The following is a 22,562-nucleotide window of genomic DNA, read 5'->3' as shown; positions in this document are numbered from 1 at the left end:
CATTATGTACTGGGTCAGTGAGCAATCTCTTGGCTGTGCTTTCCAAAGATATCACAGCACTTTGGTAACTCTGAGTCATCAAAGAACTATTGTATGAAAATCATCTTTTCATTTTAGTCCTTCACCAAATATAGTGATAAATTCTCTTACATTTGGTCTACACAGTATTCAAAACTTCTTCCTCTTCCCTCTGGAAGCTGAAGAAGTCCACATGCTCCTTCCTACCTACATCTGGTGCATGAGACAATGAACACAATCTAAGACTTGGGCCATTGACTCTTCCTATTTGTAACTGTGAATTTTTATGAAAGACACAATGGTGAAGGGACAGATTCAAAGTTGATCCAAGTAGCAGCATTCAGAAGCATGCCCCATTCAGCCCAATTCTTCAGTCGTGTCTATACTGTGTCTCTTGTTGCCAGATCATCTGTCTGTGTCTCCTTTCTCAATTTTGCACTCCTGGATTCCTTATGATTCTTCAAGCTACTTGACTTTCTTCCAGTAAATTCCTTCTCTGCTTCAAGTGAATGTGAAAGTCACTCAGTTGTGTCCGACTCTTTGCAACCCCACGGACTATACAGTCCATGGAATTCTCCAAGCCAGAATACTGGAGTGGGTAGCCTTTCCCTTCTCCAGGAGATCTTCCCAACCCAGGAATTGAACCCAGGTCTCCTGCATTGCAGGTGGATTCTTAACCAGCTGAGCCACGAGGGAAGGTTGCTTACAAATTAAAATCCTAGCTCATAAAAAGACAATCTGGCACAAAACACAGGGTCAGAGAAAAGGGGTAAGTTAAGAAGTGGTATAAGACCTTTAGAATCGCCCCATGAGCATTTGGGTCCATGGAATCCTAGGTTATTAAAGTGAATTCAGGTTAAATGGTTTTCCTAACACTACAGAATTGAATCAAGACCTTCCTGGAGCATTCTTTCTCCTTGTCATAACAACTTTTTTTTTTTTTTCTCCCAGTTAATTCTCTTTCATAGAGAATACACTAGAGGAATTTACTTCTCCCATATGTTCTAGCTAGCATGATTAAGCTTTAGGCAGTGGAAATACCTGGGTAGGGAGCTGAAGGCCATGTTTCTGAAACTCTGGACACCTCACTGAATTATTTAGCAGTTTGAGTGGGAAAGAAATCCAAACCTAATACTCCAAGTCAGAAAACAAGAAAAGGCTTCAGTAATTCCTCTCATCTTCACCCCCAAATTAATAGCTGTGTAGGAAAGAAGGCATTTGTATTTCTTCCCTGAGAACATGTCTACTCATTTCATTTGCTTTTCTAGTGAACTGTTTGTCTTTTTCTCTTTGATTTGGAAGGGCTCATACTCAGAAATGACGATAATGCAGTTGTTAAAATACGGGTTTTTGCCCTCAAAGAAATCTAGTTGTAGACCCTAGCTTCACTACTTTTATTTTTGTTATCTTCGGCAAATCTTTTCCTGTAGAAAGAAAACAAATCTTGTGTTTTCTCATCTCTAAAATGGGAAAAATTCCAGTGTCTACCTCATAGAGTTGTTACAGAAATTCAAAGGAATCAGACACACAAAGTATTTAGCACAAATCCCTGACACAAGAAGATTCTTTTTACATGTTAGCTGCATGTATTAATTATTGAAAATATTGTGTGCCACATTTTAAAATATTCTCCCTGACACCATAACCTAAATGCAAAGGGAGTGTCAAAAAACTTTTGCAGAAAGGGGCAGATAGTATTTCAGTCTTTCTGGGCCAGACCATCTTTGTCATAAACTTCTCAACTCTGACACTGTAGCATGAAGCAGCCACAGACCATATGTAAATCAATGGGTGTGCTATACTCCAATACAATCTTATTTCTAAACAGTGACATTTTAAATTATATAATTTTCACATTAAAAAATATTTTCCTTTATATTTTTGCAATTATTTAGAAATGTAAAAATAATTCTTAGTTCACACACCATTTCAGAACAAGCAGTGGGGCCATTTCATCCATAGGCCACAATTCCACAATCCATTATTTAGAGAAAGAGACAAATTCCATATGTGGCCCTTGTTTGAGACAATATTCATTTCAAGTCCTGCACCTGCTGTTAAGTGACATGCTGATAGACAATATGGTAAAACTTGATCAACAAAGCCAGGACTGTAACTTTGAGATCCTCCAGACTATGTTACATCAAGTGCCAAAATTTTCTCGACACTGAATTTTTTAAACTTTCGATAAAAAGTCACCAACAGCTATTCAACTCTATTTCTACACAGTTGTTAGAAAAATTCCTTCTACTTTCATTCTATTAGAGGCATCTTGAAAGGAAATTAACAGTTTGTCACCTTAACAGTGCAAAATTATGCAGACAAAAATTGTAATTTATAAAAGATAATGTCTTTTATTCATTTATATTCATAAGCATATACTAGAAATATCTGTATTGAGAGGATTTTTTAAAAGAAAATACTTCAAAAATTATCTCTTCACCAAAAAGATTTACCTAACTATGCCTACATTTTTATTCCAAGATCTTATCTAATTTCTAACCATCAATGCTTAATTACCTGTAGGATGTACATATTCCTAGATTATGACATGAACCAAATGTCACTGTGAGTTCAAAACATGTTTCAGTTCCTCTATTTTTTATCCATACTAGGTAGACTACAACATGCCATAACAAAAGCAAAATTCTTATTCAAATTTCTGCTAAAACTGATATACATTGAATATTCATAGTATTTGCCTTGATATTTATCCATGCATATGTAAATTTTATAAACATCCTAATTTTGAAACTAGATTCAGCCTTTTTTTACACTTCCTCTTTGTAATCACCTCCCTATCCCCTTTAAAAAAACTAAAATAGGCCTATGGGGCCAATAATGCAATGAGCTATTCCACATCTGGTTATCGGAAGCATATTTCCTGATTTTAAAAAAATTACAAAAAGCTGATTTTATATGCTTGGTTTTCTCCTTCTGTCATTACCCATTTAACAGTAGTTTCACATACATCCAGGCATGTGCCAAACACAGGGCCAATAATAAAAAATACTGACTTAATATAATTTGCTTCCTTGGCTGCTGGGAAAGCAGAAAGCATTGAAAACCTGTTTTGTGTTTATTAGTGAAGCTATTGTAGAGGGTGATTGGGGTTTCATTATAAGCGGCCTGCAAACAGTTTGAGCACAAATGCCAATATACATTTTAGAATAGAGCGCAATTTTAAGTATTTTCACTCAAATGGTTTTGCAGAATCTACAACTCAAATAAGAAGTATATTGTGTTTTAACACCACCAACAACTACTATACTATTTGTCGCATTGATCTCCATTGTGAATGCTTCAAACCTTTCTACTTTCATGAAATATAATGGGCAAATATATTCCCTGGAATCCCAAGGTATGATTAGTTACTAAGCAATCAGAAAAATCACAGCAAGGCATACTTCTGAAAGAAATTAGAGTAAAGATCATTTCTCTATTTGTTACATAGTGAATCACACAATACCTCATCGATGGTACTGTATATATTAGCTAACCACCATGGGCTAGCTAGAAGCTCATACATCAATGAAAAGATCTTTGTCAATTGCTGCATGCCTCATTATCTCACTAAGATTTCTTGGCAACAATTAACAGTTACCCAATTCATAGAAATTGCCTTTATTATTTTTGAAGCAGCTACTTTCTTTGGCTTTAATGACTAAGAGAATAGAGACAGATGTCTCTGTTGCTAGGGAGACTGAATTAAAAAAAAAAAAAAAAAAAACCTTTGAAACGAAGTAAATAAGCAACTACCAGCTTTTTTTAAAAAGGAGAATTCTGTTAGTTTTGAATTAACTATTTGTTTTAAAAACAAACCAGCAGTAGCTCCACTTTTTGAAGGAAATACACTGGAATGGTTTATTACCATTCTTCTCTGACAGTAATAAATCATTAAAAAGGAAAAAAAGAAAAGAGAAATAGGCCCACCTGTGCACTCAATATCAATTGAGGCTGATTATCAGAAACTGGTGCTGTTTTTGTACTGGCACTTGAATTCAACAGGAATTACCTTTTTATATAATCTGTCAATCCTCTATAACTAAAAAGAACAGCCTCTCCCCTGTAACACCTAAGCCTTGCAGACAAGCCTTGCCTGCTGAGTTCTAAGCCCTCTCGTCACCCAGCTCCAGTCTTACTGGCAGCCCTCTACTTTGGACCCTGGACAACAAGTAAAGCGATTTAAGCTCAGAGCAGCTTGGTGATAGGGCCTAATCCAAGCAGTATCTCTTCTTTCAAATTTCTCCCTACAGTCACCATCCCCATCCTCTGTCTTTAATTCCTGGCTCTCACTGAAACACCTAATAAACTTGCATTTTCATCTGACTTAGACCTGCAGATCCTGTCCAAACTCTCCCATCATCCTGTTCCTGTATCAACATGCTTTAAGAGGAATGATATTGTCATAAGAAAAAAAAAAATCAAGCTTGAAATGAAATCACATATAGTAAAAACAATTAAGATTCACCTAAATTTTTTCAAAGAGTCTCTCGTCTCCTTTGACATCTGTACAGAATCACCCATACATCTTTTTCACCTACTCTAATTAAACCATTACTAGGTATCAGCATTCAATTTAAGTATAAACCAAAACTGAATGGGCATTTTGGCAGCCTATTTTGCTCAAATATTTGTACAGTATATTAAAACATGGACAAATTATTGTGTCTGTTTCTAAATGTCACATGCTATTGCCATAATTAAAATTAGGATGTAAAACAACATGTAAAACAAAATTACTTTCTTTTTCTTGTCCAAGAAGATGTTCAGAATTATGTTTGGCTTCTGTGGCCTGGGGATTGGGGGAGTATCCATAACATTCTTCCTTTGAGAAGGCATATTTCAAGCTCCAAATGATGGACCTTAAAAGTTCCTAAGAAATTATAATTTGAAGACTTTCTGTACTTATTAAAATTCTGATTGGGTGAGACGTAATTAGTATGAAAGACAATCATGGGGATCACGTCTGATGAAACTGGATCCAAATCAAGCAGTGCAGTATTTTGGGTGAATGCAGTACCTTTGGGGTTCACAACTCTAGGCTCAAATCACATTTCAATTTTTAACTTGGGATGGGACTTCAGTGGATTGCTTGATCTCTGATCTCCATTTAGTCGATGGGAAGCTGTGGATAGTAATCACCTCATAAGTTTACTATGAGGGTTAAAACAATATAATAAATATATGATAGTCACTGTTGTTGTTATTATCTGATTAGTTTTTTTGGGAATATTAAGTGAAATTGAGTTTTTATGGGAGTTGGGGAATACTGTATTTTCTCCATGACAGTCATGTTCATATTATTTAGAGATATTTGCTTTAGATACCATTTGTGATCTATTTCCAAATACTGTTTTCACTTTGAATGATTTCATTATATCATGAGATGGGCTTAATTTTAGTCATAGCGCATTCATCCCAGCCAAGATAACTAGCTTGTGCTACTCTGAGCATGACTTGAATGTGAAAGTGTTAGTCGCTCAGTCATGTCCAACTCTTTGCGACCGCATGGACTGTGTAGCCAGCCACGCTCTTCTGTCCGTGGGATTCTCCAGGCAAGAATATTGGTATAGGTAGCAATTCCCTTCTTCAGGAGATCTGCCTGACCCAGGGATCGAACCTGGTCTCTAGCATTTCAGGTGGATTCTTTACTATCTGAGCCACCAGGGAAGGCTGCTCGTAAGGGATACTGCTCCCTTCACAAAGATCATCTTCCCAACATCTTGTTAGAGATCACCCTCTCTTTATTTGAATCTATTCAGAACCTTACTTTGGCTATTCAAGTTTCCTGATGAATTTCAACTACTTTATATTACTGCTTTACAGCAGAGATTTTCAGCTTTGTGTATCACACACAGAACATGCATTTAACAAATGTTTATTGGGCACCAACTGTATGCAAGTTGTTATTCTAGGTACCAGAAATACAAGGCTGAACAAGCCAGAGAAAGTTTCTACCCTCTTGGCTACTACCTTTAAGTGACAGGAGATTAAAAAAATAAAAACACAGAACAATAAACAAATTGGTCTCAGTCAGTAACCTGGAAAAGGAAAAAAAAATTGAAGTAGCTGACTTGAGAGCAACTGGAGAGAGTGCTGATCATCAGGAAAGGAAGCATAAGTTTATGGCCTCTCCTGAAATGCACTTCACAACCCCAGAAGGTGCTGCTTATATATATTCCAGTAAGAGAGTCTGTGAGCTAAGAGCTAAATTGTACAAGAGGAATGGCTATGCAGAGATCTAGGTAAAGAGCATTTCTGTAGAAGGGAAAAGAAAGACCAAAGACCTGAGAGAAGTACCCAGAGGAAAGGTTGAAAGGTAGGCATTACAATTCCCAGCACCAACTACATAATATTATTTAATTAGTTTTTTGCAAAATATGGATATATGGGCCCCACCCCGGGTGAACTAAATCACATTCACTACAGGTAGAGTCCAGAGTCTGTATATGTGTATGTGTGTGTTTTAAAATTTCCTAAATTATATTAAAATGCAGCCAGCATTAAAACCCATTGATAAAGAGTTTTGTAGTCCGTGACAAGGAGTTATGATTACTGTGTGGTGTTTTCCATGAATGTTCCTGGTTAATTGTCAATATCTCGGTCACCCATGAAAAGTTTGTGTTCCAGGCATTCCTGATCATCATGTCTTTGCAAAACGCCAACTAGAGACCTGTGCACACAATAGTTGTATTGCTGTGCAAGATGCACAATACAAGGCTGTGGTTGTCTTCTGTGCACTGAATCTGGTTTTAGTGTACTACAGAACAGACTCAGGCTTCCAGGCATATTCCCAATTACATTTTAGAAAATAAACAAACAGGTGCATGCAAACACCGGCACTTAGCAGCTGGCTCTCATGCATTTCCTCCAGGGAAATGAAGTTTACTGGCTAGGAATTCTCCAAAGTATTCAAAAAAGAGACAAAGGAAGGTTCTTTTGCTTTGGGGCTAGGAGGTGAACAACACTAGGACCTCTGGACTTGGAGCAGGAGTGTCAGTACTCCCAAATACTGATAAACGTTCACCAAGATATTCAGCTTGTCAGACTTTCAGTGATCTAAGAGGAAAGAATTGCTCTTCCCGGTTTTAAAAGTCAGAAATCACATATACAGGGGAAAGAGCTACCTGATGAAGTTCACATGAAAAGCAAGGAGAACATGAGCAAAAAAAAATGCAGTGTTTGAAAACGACTGTTGGCACATGTAGAACTGCAAAGAGCCACTCCAGGATTGTCTGAGGGAGTTTGAGCTGGGACATCTGTCACCACAATGGTAGCCAGGTTGAGTTTGATGAATCTCAGTTTCATATGCTCAGTTTAAGAGAAGGCCCTTCCCAACTGGAAGATAATCGTTCTTCAAATGTGGTTGACAGGAATTTCCAGAAGTCCAAAGAGGCTTCTGGGTAACAGGGGATAGGAAAAAAGTTATATCTTTGGTGATGTATTCCTAAAATTCTGATAATGGAGCACAAAAGTAGCTGTGAGCCCTCCAGAATTGTTTCAAAGGTTTTCCTTCCTGTATTGTCCCAAATCTGACCTGTAGGTATGGCTAATCTTAAACAAGACTTTCAACATCCTATAATATTTATGTATGCTTTGATACTCTGACTCGAGTTATTTACACTAGGGTTTTTGTATTTGAACCTGGGTTTGACTCTTACATCTGGCATTTACTGTGCAGCATACACAAACCACTGGCATGCATGCTTCATGAGGATGGGGCTTTTTAACCTATTTTTTATAAAACTATGGCACTGAAAAAATTAAAATCAAATCCAAATAAACATTTAAAAGAACTTCAAAGCCTTTGTCTCCTTTGCCTTAGTTTTTGCATCTTTAAAATGGGAATGATTATACTATCTCTCTCATAGATTAAATGAAATAAAGCATGCACAAAACTTTGTGTATTGCACAGGAATAGTAAACATTCAATATTAGTTGAGAAATCACTGAGAATATAATGCCTTTTAGCAGAATATTGATAATGATAAGGACAACTGTAATTATCTGTAAATATTTTGACAATAGAAAGATGATCTCTCAGGCTACTTAACAATCATTATCTTGAGTATACAAATCCATATATAGGCTCCAAACTTCAAACTAAGCACCATATTTCTACTGATAGAAATTATATCCAGATCTTTAATTCACTTATTTCAGCATCTTTACTTTGAAAACACCTCCCCTCTCATTTTGAACTCAGTCTAGGAAAGAATAAAATCACCATGGTGACAGCTGCCCTCTCTTTAGAGCACATTCAAATTTATGTTGAGCTTTTTTTGAAGGCTGCTGTATCTTGCCTTTGAATTGTCTCTTGGAGTCACTCCAAGGTCAGGAGAATTTCTTTATCACTTAAGGTGGCCTTCAAGGATACAAAAGAGCAATTTGGAATTCATGATCTGGAATTGATAAATTTGAAAATAAATAATTCTATCATATTTGAATCAGGTGAATACTTTATGATGGCCCTCATGTTAAAGAACTTGTGACTAAGAGTCTAGTACAACAAAAATGTACGTATAATATCTGTTTTTCCCCTAGAATGTCTGATCAAGACATTCATTAAGTATTACTTTACTCAGAAAGCTGTCATTCATAAAGTATAATATCAGCTTGAACTCTGATACTGACATGATACAGTAAACAAATTTGGGCCTTTTTATTTTATATTAAACAAAGATGCCTTGAATTATACTGTGAAAAAACTGCCCTTTCAATGTTTATCCAGCTTAGCCAGGAGAAAGTAGCTGAAAAACAATATGCAGGTAAAGCCGGGTGGTGAACAGAAGGTGTAGGGAGTACAGAAGTTGTGAGTCCGGGTGTTCCGTGGAGCATTGTGGGAATCAAATGGGATAATGTATGCTTGTTTAGTCCTTAGCAGAGTCAACCCATGATACTACGTGATCTCCATATGTTACCTATTATTAAGTTCCAGAATTTATTATTATTGTTGTTGTTATTGAACTTCAACGTTTGGTCTGAAATATCTCTACATTTTGGGAAAATTCTCAATCTGTTTCATATACATAAAAAACTAAAACGGCTCTGTAAAGCAATCTCATAATACAGAGCTTATGGGTAATTAGAGGTAAAATCCTGGATATCCTATAGATATGTCTTCAAAATATTAGTGGGTACAGGCAGAGGGGTTTTGTTTGACAAAACAGTTGGAACTCATTGTTTTGCAATAAATTTAGGAAAACATGATATGGCATCTCTAATTACAAATTCTCTGTAACCTTTATTCCTGTCCCCCCACCAAAAAATCACTACCGTTTCTTATACATGAGTGAGAAAGCACATCAAAATCAGAATTATCCTACAAATGGCTAATTTCACATATCCTCATTTAAAACAATGACCTTCAATGTTCAGTTGAGGTAAGGAGGAATCTTTAGAGGGGTGGACTAGACAACTTTTCTGAAAGCAGTGCTCTCGACACCCTCAACTTGCACACACAAATACACACATACATATGCACACAGAATATAGCAGAGAATTATTTGTCTCATGAATCATCCTGCTGCACATCCTGTTAAAATAGTGATGTCATTGTGCGGAAGCATCATCTCTTTGCTTTCCATTGTCCTACCAATGGGCTTTTCCACCCCAAGGTTAGCAATCTATGAAGACTCCTGACAAATACAACTGAATTAGTCATATTACTCTTGCTTGGAAAATCCCATGGATGGAGGATCCTGGTAGGCTGTAGTCCATGGGGTTGCTAAGAGTCGGACACGACTGAGCGACTTCACTTTCACTTTTCACTTTCATGCACTGGAGAAGGAAATGGCAACCCACTCCAGTGTTCTTGCCTGGAGAATCCCAGGGACGGCGGAGCCTGAGTGAACTGCCTGCCATCTATGGGGTCGCACAGAGTTGGACACGAATGAAGTGACTTAGTAGTAGTAGTATTGTATACATTTATCACATTTTCTTTATCCATTCCTCTGTTGATGGATGTTTAATGTAAACAGTGCTGCTATGAACATTCGGGTGCATGTATCTTTTTTTCTTTTTTTTTAACTTTTGAGAGCTTTGGTTTTTGGGGGGTATATACAGAGGAGTGGGATTACTGGGTCATACAGTAGAAACCACACATTGTAAAGCAACTATACTTCAATAAAAAATTTTAAAAAAGTCCTGAATGGATCCTTTAAGGAAACTGAATGCTTAATAACATTTCTTTTCTCCTTATCTCAGGAGGGACATCTGCATGCACTTTGGGGCTCTTGAATCAATTTAATATCACGATTTGTGGTACCTGAAAGCAGTGGGTCTCCAAAACACTTCTACAGTGAGACTGGTGACCTCACTAAAGCTCACACATCTGCTGCTGCTGCTGCTGCTGCTAAGTCACTTCAGTCGTGTCCGACTCTGTGTGACCCCATAGACGGCAGCCCACCAGGCTCCCCCATCCCTGGGATTCTCCAGGCAAGAACACTGGAGTGGGTTGCCATTTCCTTCTCCAATGCATGAAAGTGAAAAGTGAAAGGGAAGTTGTTCAGTCGTGTCCAACTCTTAGCGACCCTATGGGCTGCAGCCTGACAGGCTCCTCCATCCATGGCATTTTCCAAGCAAGAGTACTGGAGTGGGGTGCCATTGCCTTCTCCTCACATATCTACTACATTTCAATTAATTCACTTATTATCTCTATGCCAATCCCATCAAAGTTTTTAGATGTACTCACACAAATGTAAAATGAACTCCGTAAAGGACACTCAGTGGACAGAATTCACTCATTCATTCAGAAACTTATTTAGTGAATACCAATAATGTCCCAAGCAATTGGTTAAGCTTTTAAGATTCAGTAATAAGGAAGCCAGAAGTTAGTTTCCTAAGGTGAAAAGCCTGAATCATACTGCTTATTCCAAAATGGCTTCCTGAATGTAAACTACAAAAGAAGTGGCTACTAATAGCCCTGGCCTGAATGCTGTGGTTTAGAATGGAAGTTCACCAATAATTGTCTATAGACCAGTGCTGCCTCCCTGACCCACAGTTTATCACTTCATGGTGAAATGAGGAAAAGGAAAGCTTCCTCAACCTTATATTCCATTAATTCTCTCCATAAACCTTCTGTTCTGGTCACAGTGGTACCACTGTGGAGTTTGCTCACTTCACTTTTTTGGTGGTTTTGTTTTTTGCCAGCTTCTTTTTTAATTTTTAAAATGTATTTTTTTGGCTGTGCTGGGTCTCAGTTGCAGCATGGGACCTTTAGTTGTGGCATGCGGGATCTAGGTCCCTGATCAAGGGTCAAACTCGGGCCCCCTGCACTGGGAACATGGAGTCTTCACCACTGGACCACCAAGGAAATCCCTTGCCAGCTTCTTACACTGCAGTATTTCCCAACCCTATTTCCATCACTACCTTCCCAATGACGACTCTCTGTATGAGAGCATAAGCATTATTTCTTACCATTTTTACTTATCTTGAATAAGTACTTATGATTTTTTGTTTTTTAAGTACACATTTTAAAAGGTAATAATAATAGACTTAAACAAAAAAGCAGAATTATTTCCAATGAATAGAAGGTAGCTGTAAAAATAAATTTAATTTTTAAAACACTCCTAATTTCAAAGTAGATATAGTTAGCTATGAAAACTCTGAATATGAGCCTGTTGTCTTTTTTCCTAAAATACGGAAAAGAAGGGAATTGTTAAAATCATAGTAGCTATAAACTGAAATGCTCTTCCTGAAGTAATGGATATATCAGAGCAATTTGAAATGGGAATAACTTCCTCACTGTTCTGTTTCTCTGTTTCACTGTCTTAGTGATCATTTGCATGTCCTGTACCACCAGTGATACTCATTTTGCTTTTTTGATATTAATAATAGTGTTATAATAATAACAACAAAATAATTATGCTGTTGCTACTATTAATGATAGCAATTATAACAATAATTAAAATAAAAAACTACAAAAATTAAAGTTGTTCCTACCAGCCCAGCTCTGTTTTAAACACTTTTACACAGAATAACTAACTGACTCTTCTGAATAGCCCATGAGGGAAACACTTTTACACATGGAAACCTGCAGCCCTAAAGAGTTTAGTAGCATGCTCAAGCTCAAAGGCTTGTCAAGTTGAAGGGCAGTTACTGATCAAACTTCAGCTCTAAGTCAGATAGACCTTGTGTTTGCCCTCATCATTTACTTGGCAACCCTGGGCAAGCCACTTTGATGTCACTCTGCCGAAGAAACTGAAACTTTCAGTGCAGTTGCTCAGTCATGTCCAACTCTTTGAGACCCCATGGACTGCAGAGGTGACAGTTAAACTATATTTTTCTACCATTACTTAGATTGGAATTCACCTTCTTAGTTTCTGCTGACATGACTTTTCTCATTTCATATAATTATTTTCCTTTAGGTTGTTGTGCGTGTTTTTCTTTTTTTAATGTAGGCCCTTTTTAAAGTCTTTATTGTATTTGTTAAAATATTGCTTCTGCTCTGTTTTGGTTTTTTGGCCACAAGTCACCCGGATCTTAGCTTCCCCAACCAAGAATCGAACCTGTACCCTTTGCACTAGAAGGTGAGGTCTTATCTACTGGATCACCAGAGAAGTCCTTTTAATTGAAAAAATGAATTCACTAAATGTTTTGTGTGTGTATCTTGAGAGCATAGTATGTTAAATGGGGTAAAAAGTTTGTCTTTTTTTTTTTGGCTTTCTAAAGGTTCAGTTACATCCAAAGTATATGGTAGTGCTTCAAAAGAATGAAAGAAGTGATATGGAATTCAGAGGAAAGAGTTATCATTGTAGTTATCGTCGTGGGCAGATGCGTAAGGAAAGCACCAGAGAGTGGATGGTACAGAATGAGCCATGAATAATGGCTGGGGTTTTGATAAGCACACTGCAGAATAATAACCAGGCTGCTTATTGAGAGCCTATTACATACCAACTACAGTGCTAGACTTTCACTACAGCCACTTCAAAACATTTACCACAAGCTTATCCAGGAGTTGATATCATCTCATTTTACAAATGAAGAAAGTGAGACTTAGATATTAAACCTTAGATATTAGCCTTCTCAAGGTTAAATAGTTGACACGTGACAGGAGAAGGGTTCAAATACCACCCTCCTCTTCCTCTTTCTCCTCTTTTTTATTGACTTCTTATGGCTGCTTTTGCATTATGAGCTTTCAGGCTTTATCTGAGCAATTCCTTTTCCACACAGGGTTCAGAACTGAGGGAGCTGGACTGAGTCTGACTTAAAAACCAGACTGGGGCTGGCTGAAGTCAGATTGGGTCCTTTCAGACCTTCTTCCCAAAGCTAAAATGAAACAATGTATCCACAAGGAAAGAAAAGCATTCTAAAGCCTTTGTGGAAGGATTTGCTCAAACATTCCAAAGATACCTAGTTCTAAATCTAGAACATAGGAAACTTTTGATATTCATCTTAGCTGAGGATCTTCTTCCTGATATAAAGAACCAAACTGAGGATAATGTAGTTGGATGGCTAGGTCAGTTTCTGGATACCATCCAGGTTACAACCCAACTCTATGAGAAATTAAAAAGTTGTATTTGTCTTATAAATCTACTCTTATTAGAACAGAAATGTGACTATAGAAAAGATTCAAAGCCCACTGATCCTTTTTACCAATCCCCAAACCTCCCCCATTCAGTTGGAAGGTTTATAGATATTGTTTAAAATCTGGATTTAGGAAACAAAATCCCTTTTCTGAGAAACTTAAAACCTTTCTCTGTGCCTCTGAGATATAAATGTTCTGCCTGGTCTTCTCTAGGAAACCAGAACCATCTCTTGAAATGCAAACTTCAGGAAGATAATTCTTATTAGAAAAAAAAGAAAAGGAAGAAGCTATTTGGAAATTGTTGTTGTTTAGTCACCCAGTCATGTCTTCCCTCCCTCTCCCTCTCTAGACCTCCCTCTCCCTCACCATCTTCCGAAGTTTGTCCAAGTTCATGTCCATTGCATCAGTTATGCCATATAGCCATCTCATCCTTTGATGCCCTCTTCTCTTTCTGCTCTCATTCTTTCCCAGCATCAGAGAGTTTTCCAATGAGGAAATTCTTAAAAAGTGTTTCCCATAAATATTAGTAAAAGCCATAGCCACCTTAGGTGTAGATAACTTACTCTACATGCCACAAACATAATTTGGATTCAACTGTTCTTTTATACGGAGAAGGCAGTGGCAACCCGCTCCAATACTCTTGCCTGGAAAATCCCATGGACGGAGGGGCCTGGTAGGCTGTAGTCCATGGGTCACTAAGAGTCGGACACGACTAAGCGACTTCACTTTGACTTTTCACTTTCATGCATTGGAGAAGGAAATGGCAACCCGCTCCAGTGTTCTTGCCTGGAGAATCCCAGGGACGGGGGAGCCTGGCGGGCTGCCGTCTATGGGGTCGCACAGAGTTGGACACAACTGAAGCGACTTAGCAGTAGCAGTAGCAGTTCTTTTGTAAGCTAGTAAGTTTTGCATTATTTTAATTGTCTCATGGCTAAAATTTTAAAACAAAAGCTGTAAGATCTGTGAGTTTGTAAGTTGATATACATCCGCGTATGCATGTTACGGGCTTCCCAGGTGTGCTAGTGATAAAGAACCCCCCTGCCAGTGCAGGAGACAGAAAGATGGCAATTCGATCCCTGGGTCAGAAAGATGCCCTGGAGGAGGTCACAGCAACCCACTCAAGTATTCTTGCCTAGAGAACCCCATGGAGAGAAGAGCCTGGCGGGCTACAGTCCACAGGGTCACAAACAGTCAGAAATGACTGAAGAGACTTAGCGCGTGTATGTTATAGATCTGTGATATTTTTATACTTTCAGATGATATTGCCAAATTTAATTTGTAAATATTTCTATTTAATGTCTCAAAGACATAAAATTGTTTATAAAATCAAGTATACTCTGAGAAATATAATAGACTCTAAAATGTTTTTCAGGTTTACATGATCTAGGATAATCATCAGTAAATGAAAGCTAATTTAAGTTTGTTGGTTTGATTGAAACAGGCATGTTTTTAGTGTTATCAACGTTAAACATACTACTTTTATTTACCTTGATTTACTAACATTCAAATAAGCTCATGTTATCTCTGTTATAGAATTTATTAGCAGAAAGATAAGATGATGGTCACTGTTAAATACCTCGTGAAATTTTCATGAGTAATCTGAACATAATTGCTAAGAATAAGCAAATTAAGTGGATGTAAGTAAGATAAAAGTTTATAAATGAACTTTCAACAATAATTATGCCTTATGGCATGTCAACTTATAAGTTTCCAAAATATTTTTGGTCACTTGAAAACTTAATGCTATACAGATCTTCCTGTCTTAAGGTGGAGCAATATTCCAATAAACTCACTGAAAGTTGAAAATATAAATTGAAAATGCATTTAATACCCCTAACCTTCCAAACAACATAGTTGAGCTTAGACTATCTTAAATGCGTCCGGAACACTTGCCTATAATTGGGTGAAATCATCTAACACAAAGCTTATTTTATAATAAAGAATTGAATATCTCATGTAATTTATTGAATAGCATACTGAAAGTGAAAAACAAACAGTTGTGTGGGTACAAAATGGTTGTAAGTGTAGTGGCTGTTGACCCTCAGGACTGCATGGCTGACTGGGGACTGGGGGCTATGGTTCACTGCTACTGCTCAGCAACATAGAAAAGTATAGTACCACATATGCTAGCCTGAACAAAAGATCAAAATTCAAATTCGACATATGGTTTCTTCTGAAAGTGAATCTCTTTTGTACTGTCATAAAGTTTAAAAATCTTAAACCACCATAAGTCAAGAACTGTCTGTTCTGAGAGAAGGCAAATGATGACTATTCATCAAATATCTAGATCATTTCCAAATAAAACAAAATACTGAAACATTAATTATTGAACATAGGGTTATCCCCTTTTGGCTTCTCTTTATAGAGAAACTAAAGACATTTGCCACTCAAAAATCAAGACTCCTGGCACAGGATATCACCTGATATCCACGTTCCCAACTAAAACGGAACAAGGCGACTGCCTTGTGGTATCAGTGCTCAAAAGGTCTTTTCCATTGTCTCCTTAGTGCCACGTGCTTACATTTTTGTGCATTTTCTTGGTGATTCTGCTATTTTAAATGACTCCTAAGCATTGCAGTATAGTGTTGTCTAGTGATTTTTAAGTGCAAAAAGGCTGTGAAGTGCCTTATAGAGAAAATACATGCGCTAGATGAGCTTTGTTCAGGGGAGAGTTATGGTGCTGTCGTCTGTGAGTTCACTGTTAACAATCAACGATATATAGTAAATAAGAAGTCTTTAAACAGAAACACACATAAAACAAGGTTACATATTGATCTGTTGATTGGTTGATAAAAATGTTGCAACCACAGGGCTGCACTGACTTAATGCTTGATTCCCCCGAGGAGCAGCGGTTTAGCATTTACTAATTCAGTGTTATAGGCAACGTTATAGAACATGACTACCACCAATAAGGACAATCAAATGTATTTATTTATATTCCCTCTGCTCTTGATACTTAATTCTTTGTATGACTATGACCTTATATTCGTACATTCTTTATTAAGATGCCTACTTTCATTACCTATTTTCTATGGACCTGGGTATGATACACATGAACAACACACACACACACATACACACACACACACACACAACCATTTAAAGAGCTTAACTATAATTTTTTTCCTTATTTACAACTTATATTGTATATGATGGTATTTAATTTATATTAGACTAAACTTTTAACAACATATAGTTATGTTTTAGTTTTTCAGTTAAATTGGATTCATTTATTTTCCTTTATTTCTTCAACACCTATTAAAATGCTTGGTTTTACCCCAATCCTGTTCTATTTGTTTATCTTGTTTTGCATAGTTCCAATGATATAATAAACATCTATAAAATACTTTTCTTTTTTTTAAAACTGTTTTGTAATAGAAAGCCAAGTCATTCAAAGGTATTTCATCTCAATGTACCAAACGAGTTACTTAAAAGTTTAAATAGCATTTAAAAATTTTATTGGTTCATGTTACAAACACCTCTTTGATACATATTGATATATTCATGGACTGAAAACGTAAATCTGCATCCAGTGAGAGTTGGCAAAAATGCTAAGTACACTAGTCCCATTTCAGCATTAAAAATTAAGTGACAAGAGCAGGAATTTAAACAAAATAATCCATAATTTAGAAAGTTATACAATTAATTAACTAGATCATAGCTTATCAGATCATATTCTTTACAGTAAAACATGGTTTTCTCTAGAATAATCCCATATTCTGGTCAAAAAATGTTCAGTTAGTGGATTGGTGTCTGGAGAAATGGATTAGACCCCAAAACTTGGTTCCCTTGAGCAAAATATTTAACCTCTTGGGACCTCAGATTTTAGGGTTAAGATTTTATTTTCATGTTCAATGAAAGAATTTATGTTAAAGAGAAAGCATTTTTAAATGTGGTACATGTTATGCATTTAATAACTTCCTTTCTACTTTTTATCTATTCATAATTACTATATTAAAACACCATAAACATTATATATTAGTTCTGGTTATATAAGTTCTGTGTTATTCTTAAATTTTCAAGAAAATATTTTGTGAAATATGTAACATTGCATGATTATATGTGAGAGAATGTGAAATATTTAAAGAAAACCTGTTGTAAATCTCACAATGTTAAGAAGCAACTCAAGCATGTAATGTAGGGGGAAAAAAGTCTCAAAATGCACTCATCTTAAAGGTTAGATGTTGAGTATTAAAGGGTGTTTTTCTGCTGGCAAGAAAGGAAAAGGAAAAGGGAAAAAAAGAGCTCAGTGTAATATTTTCAAAATGGTGCTAATAATTTCAGTTCTTGCATAGAAGTATATCTGAAATTAGAGAGAAAAATGTGCTAATCTTATTTTTTAAAGAGATTTGGTCACTTATATATTCAGTACATACTGATTATGATGAACTATTTAAATGGGAAAGAAAGTGAAAAATGTCACTTCCCTTCTACTGATGGAGAATTAAATCCACACATCACCCACTGCAGGATACGTAGCTGAAAACACAGCCTTCATGTAGGTCTGTTGATTTTCCCTACATTTCTACCTAAAGTAGCTCTTCATTCCAATCACATCAGAAATCTAGAAACACTGGTTCTGTTTAGCCCTTATCTAAGACAATCTTTCAAAGTATAACAGTTTTTTTTTCTATAATTTTAAAGTTGCTTCCTCTTTCATTTTCTTTCTTTCTTTTTTTTTTTTTTAAGCAAAAAAATTAGCCAAAAGGCATATTTTTAGTGATAACAAAATCACGTCTTGCATTTCATCCTAGTCTGGTTGAAAGGAGATATGACTATCCTAGAACTATGAGAACCTCCATTTAAATCCCATGTATTTTATGAATCCACCATGGAGTAAAAACCATGTTATACACTACCGGTGAAGCAAAAGGAGCCGCACAGAAACCTTTAAGGTAGATCCCTGGCCAGTAAAGCTGTATATTTTATACTGCTTCTTAGGAACAAAAAGAGTAGCATTTAAAACTTCAGGTATAAGCCAAAGGAAAAAAACATTGGTGGTCTAGGAGGAAAGTGAACACCTGGGGAAACACCAGTTTGTATTTATAAAGCCTCCTGTTGCCTGGGAAAGCTACTCTGATCCATTCTATTAGGGCTACAAATGACACTGAATGAACAGCAGAGGGCAGAGCCTTGTAGAGTCCTTTTCCAAGTAGGTGGGTATTAGTAATTGAGAACAGGTTTAATAGAATATAAAATATGATGCTAGAGAGTTACCGTGAATAACTTTTTCTCAAAGTTAATATTAATAGTAATTTTCTGAAAACGAAGTCTGGCCTCACTGAGGGGCTTACTATTCAGTCAAAATTCAAGACATTTTTGGTTGCAGTAGTCAATTATCAAAGTACTACCTTAACTAAATAATGGCAAAATCAAATGAGAACATTGAGAAAAATGTAATGGTTTTGCAGGCCAGCACACTAGGCAGACCACTGAAATCTGGAGACTTGCTTTCATTATCAAGGGAGTTCCTAAGGGCATGCAGGCAATTCTCCTTCCCCCATTTACAGGCTACTTCTCATTATCCTCTGCCTGTTTCCCTGAACACAACGTACCAAAGATCCATTTTCTCCAGAAATCTTAATCAAAAGATTAGATGATAAGGTTGGGAGGGTGAGCAAGAGAGAAACAGGGGACAACTGTTGGCTTCAACAAGGTTAGGAAAATTCTCTAAGAATCCTAAACATAGGCTTCATCCTCCTAGGTCCTGTCCCACCAAACTTACCTCCTCTAACTCTGCAGTGCTCTCTTCTGTCACTTGCTCTAGGAGAGGATGGATGGGCTAGCATAGGATATACCAAAGTCTTAGGTCTGTGTCACCATAAGGCCTCCTATTTCTTCCAAAACTGACAACTCTACATTTATAATGGGTTTCTACCACTTGGTGGTTGTTCCTTAAGAACAGAAACAAAAATGGACCCAAGCTTCCAAGACAGAAAATGGAATCAGGAGATGATTCTGGGATAGGATGGTATCTGATCTGTGGGGAAGCAACCATGAAGTCAGAGATATGTTCTAACAAAATCAAGTTTCCTTGTACAACCCAGTTTGGATCTGACGTTCAAAGACACTAGGAACAAGGATGCTTCAGAGAAGCTTAAGATGTGTTGAAATTTATTAAATTGGATGCCTTTCTCAGAATCAAAGCACAATAAAATCCAAAAAGAAACCCTTAATACTCTAACAGAAGATTCTCCCCATCAGACTACACACCCAAGAAAACATAGGATGGTGAGAAAACATGGAAAACCTGCAATAGCATAAAGGTCTATTTCAAGCCAGCTGCTTGGACTTTAGTTTCTTTGCCAGCAAAATGGAGTTAGAACTGCTGATGACACTCATTTACCCCTGACTGTGTTGTTCATCTACCAGGGTAAGTACCTTATTGTATCATCTACTTTAATTGTTACTACAGCCTCATGAGATTTCCATTTAGGTGTTTTATATTGTCTGCTCCATAAGTATGTTCTAAATTGACTGTTTGAACTAAGGCTGTCTGATGGCTGTATTTCAAATGACTCCTTCAAGAGGACATACCCATCATTACCCTCCCTTATTCCCATACCCACTCCCTTAGCCACATAAGACCTGTTCTTTACTCACTGCCTCACTTTCACTGAAAAATTTCTACAAGCAATAAAGAAAAACAAAAAAGATTTAATCCAGATACCTCTTACATTTATCCATCGAATCATTTATGAGTCTCTACTGGACCTCCTCTCACACCTTGTTCTTAAACACAAAATTTCTATACATATTCAAATCACTGGAATTAATCTGCAAACTGATGCTTTAGCTAAGTCAGATGCGCATCTTCAAATCAGAACTGCACAATGCATTGACTGTTCCCAGAGAACCCTTTAATTGTCCCACCCAAAGGTAAGCCATTGTGGTACAAGGATTTAACTTGTAAAAATATAAAAGCAAGACTGAAAAGAGCAAAACGGTATAGAAAAATGGATATAGGAAACTCAAGAAAGCCTGACGAAGGCATTTGATATATGATGCTGGATGCTGTAGAAATATATTGAGAATGCCAGTTCAGGGACAATAAAAGAGGAAGAAAGATTTTCCATCTCCCTTTTCTCTTTCTGCCTGCACAGATTAACAATATTAAACAGTTCTGATAAAGGGGGCCAAGTTTTTCCATCCAAAAGGTCTTTATACATGAGAATGTGATACTATGTGAGCCAGCTAATCACAACCACCACCTTTTATTTCCAAGTGTACATAGCGAATACCAAAAGTGTGATGGCCAAATTATTCTTAGAGGTCAGGGAATGAGAACTTGAGAGCTGGGGAGAGGTCCATTCAGGTAGATAAGAAACAGATGCATGACTGAAGAATGGTAAGGTCATTCTCTTGGGTTGGGAAGGAGAGAGAATTGCTGATTTCAGAGAGAGAAAATGACAGTACAAATTACTTTTGTCCATAAGGGAAAAAGAAAAAAAAAAAAAAAAAAAAAAAGAAAAGCCAGCTTTCTTACACAGAGCTGGAAAAGCCCTATTTTGCTCTCTATATGAAAGCACTTTGGTCAACAATGCAAACACAACTTGAGCAGAGCAAAACATAAAATTGTAGCTATGATTCCACTCACCAAATGGGTGGATCTTCAATATGCAATTCAGTAAGCTCTACAGGAGTGCTCCACAGCAAAGCCAAGTGATGAAGCAAGCCCCAGAATGCTTAGGCAATAAACAGCTGGATGTAACTGCTAAAAAAAAAAAAGAAGAAGAAAAGAGATAAGATTTAAATGAGCATATAAAACAAAAAAAGAATAAAAATGCAAATAAACACCATATATCTTCAAAATATAGGCAAGTTGGAATCAGGAGCTAAATTTGTTTAATTGCACACCTTACCCTTTCAAATATCTTTCAACAGAAGAATGTAAAATATGGTATAAAACATACTAGTTAGTTCACGTATTTTGACTATGGCACACCATTCTCATTAAGATACAATAGTGTACCGATTTGTTATCCTTCAAATGTGATGCTGCGTATTATATATACACTGAAATGCACAATATTAGAATGGGAGAACAGTTTAAAAGCATTTTTCTAGGAATATACAGCTTTTAAGGCTGCTCTTCACATTTACAAATGATTTGTTTCATCTTAAAATGTACCATTTGTTCATCCATACAATTTAAGCATTATTTTGCCAGCTTTTGCAATCAAATACTTGCTAGTTGGCACCACAGGCAAACAGGAGACGGGACGTCCCCTGACTCCAACACAACTTGCTTTGGACAAATAAGCTAAGCTTTCCTTAAATAAAAACTAAGGTACAGCAGCACTTATTTCACAGAAATGTTGTGAAGATTAAGATAAAAATCCACTAGAGCACTTAGTTCAGTGCCTTTCACACGGTGTCACTACCACACTTGTCATCTGTGATCGCCGTCATAGTTGTTATCACCACGCTGAGGCCACAGGTTCAAAATCATCAAGGAAGATTTTGTGCTCATTTCCCAACAATTAGGAAATCTTTTTAAAAATTCACGCACATACCTCTGCCCCTTTAAAAAAGAAAAAGTCCACAAATCGACTAAATTCGCAGAAGACATTCGCTCTACATTTAGGTTCCCTTCTCTCCTGGCAGTGGAATTGGGGCACTGGCGGAGATGCAGGGAGATTTCTTAAGTTTGCAAAGGGATTTCACAAATAACCCAAACATGAAAAGAGATCCACAAACAGAGAGAAGCAATAGTTGAAAACCAATGGTTTTGACTTCCCAGCTCTGTTTTAGTCATTCTCATTCCACATCACTCCATGTCAAAAGGAGCACCCTGCCACCACCACCACCACCACCCATCAGCATTTCCCAGGCAGCCTGGAGAGCAGGAGAGCGGCTGGTCTGGCTGACCGCATCTCCAGTGCTCGGATGTAGCCACAGTTGGGTACTACACTCCTGATCACTCTCCTCCCAAGGGCAAGTGGTGTTTTCACACTGATGGCTCTATCTTTCCTAACCACTCTGAAAAGCCTTCTGACCCTCCACAAAGGCT

General features: G+C 37.0%; 1 protein-coding gene across 2 annotated transcripts in view; it reads right to left on the bottom strand.

Annotated features, from left to right (window-relative positions):
* Positions 1–22,562, bottom strand: part of LOC138988472 (teneurin-2-like) — a 427,877-nt gene that overhangs the window by 300,078 nt on the left and 105,237 nt on the right. For both annotated transcript variants that reach the window (XM_070373049.1, XM_070373050.1), the window contains exon 2: positions 21,147–21,263. The gene's annotated coding sequence lies outside the window, so the exon portion shown is untranslated. The remainder of the gene's footprint in view (positions 1–21,146; positions 21,264–22,562) is intronic.

This window comes from Bos mutus, chromosome 7, assembly GCF_027580195.1.
Source record: "Bos mutus isolate GX-2022 chromosome 7, NWIPB_WYAK_1.1, whole genome shotgun sequence".
Classification (NCBI taxonomy): domain Eukaryota; kingdom Metazoa; phylum Chordata; class Mammalia; order Artiodactyla; family Bovidae; genus Bos; species Bos mutus.
The sequence above is the reverse complement of the archived record's forward strand: the minus strand, read 5'-3'. Positions and strand labels throughout refer to the sequence as shown.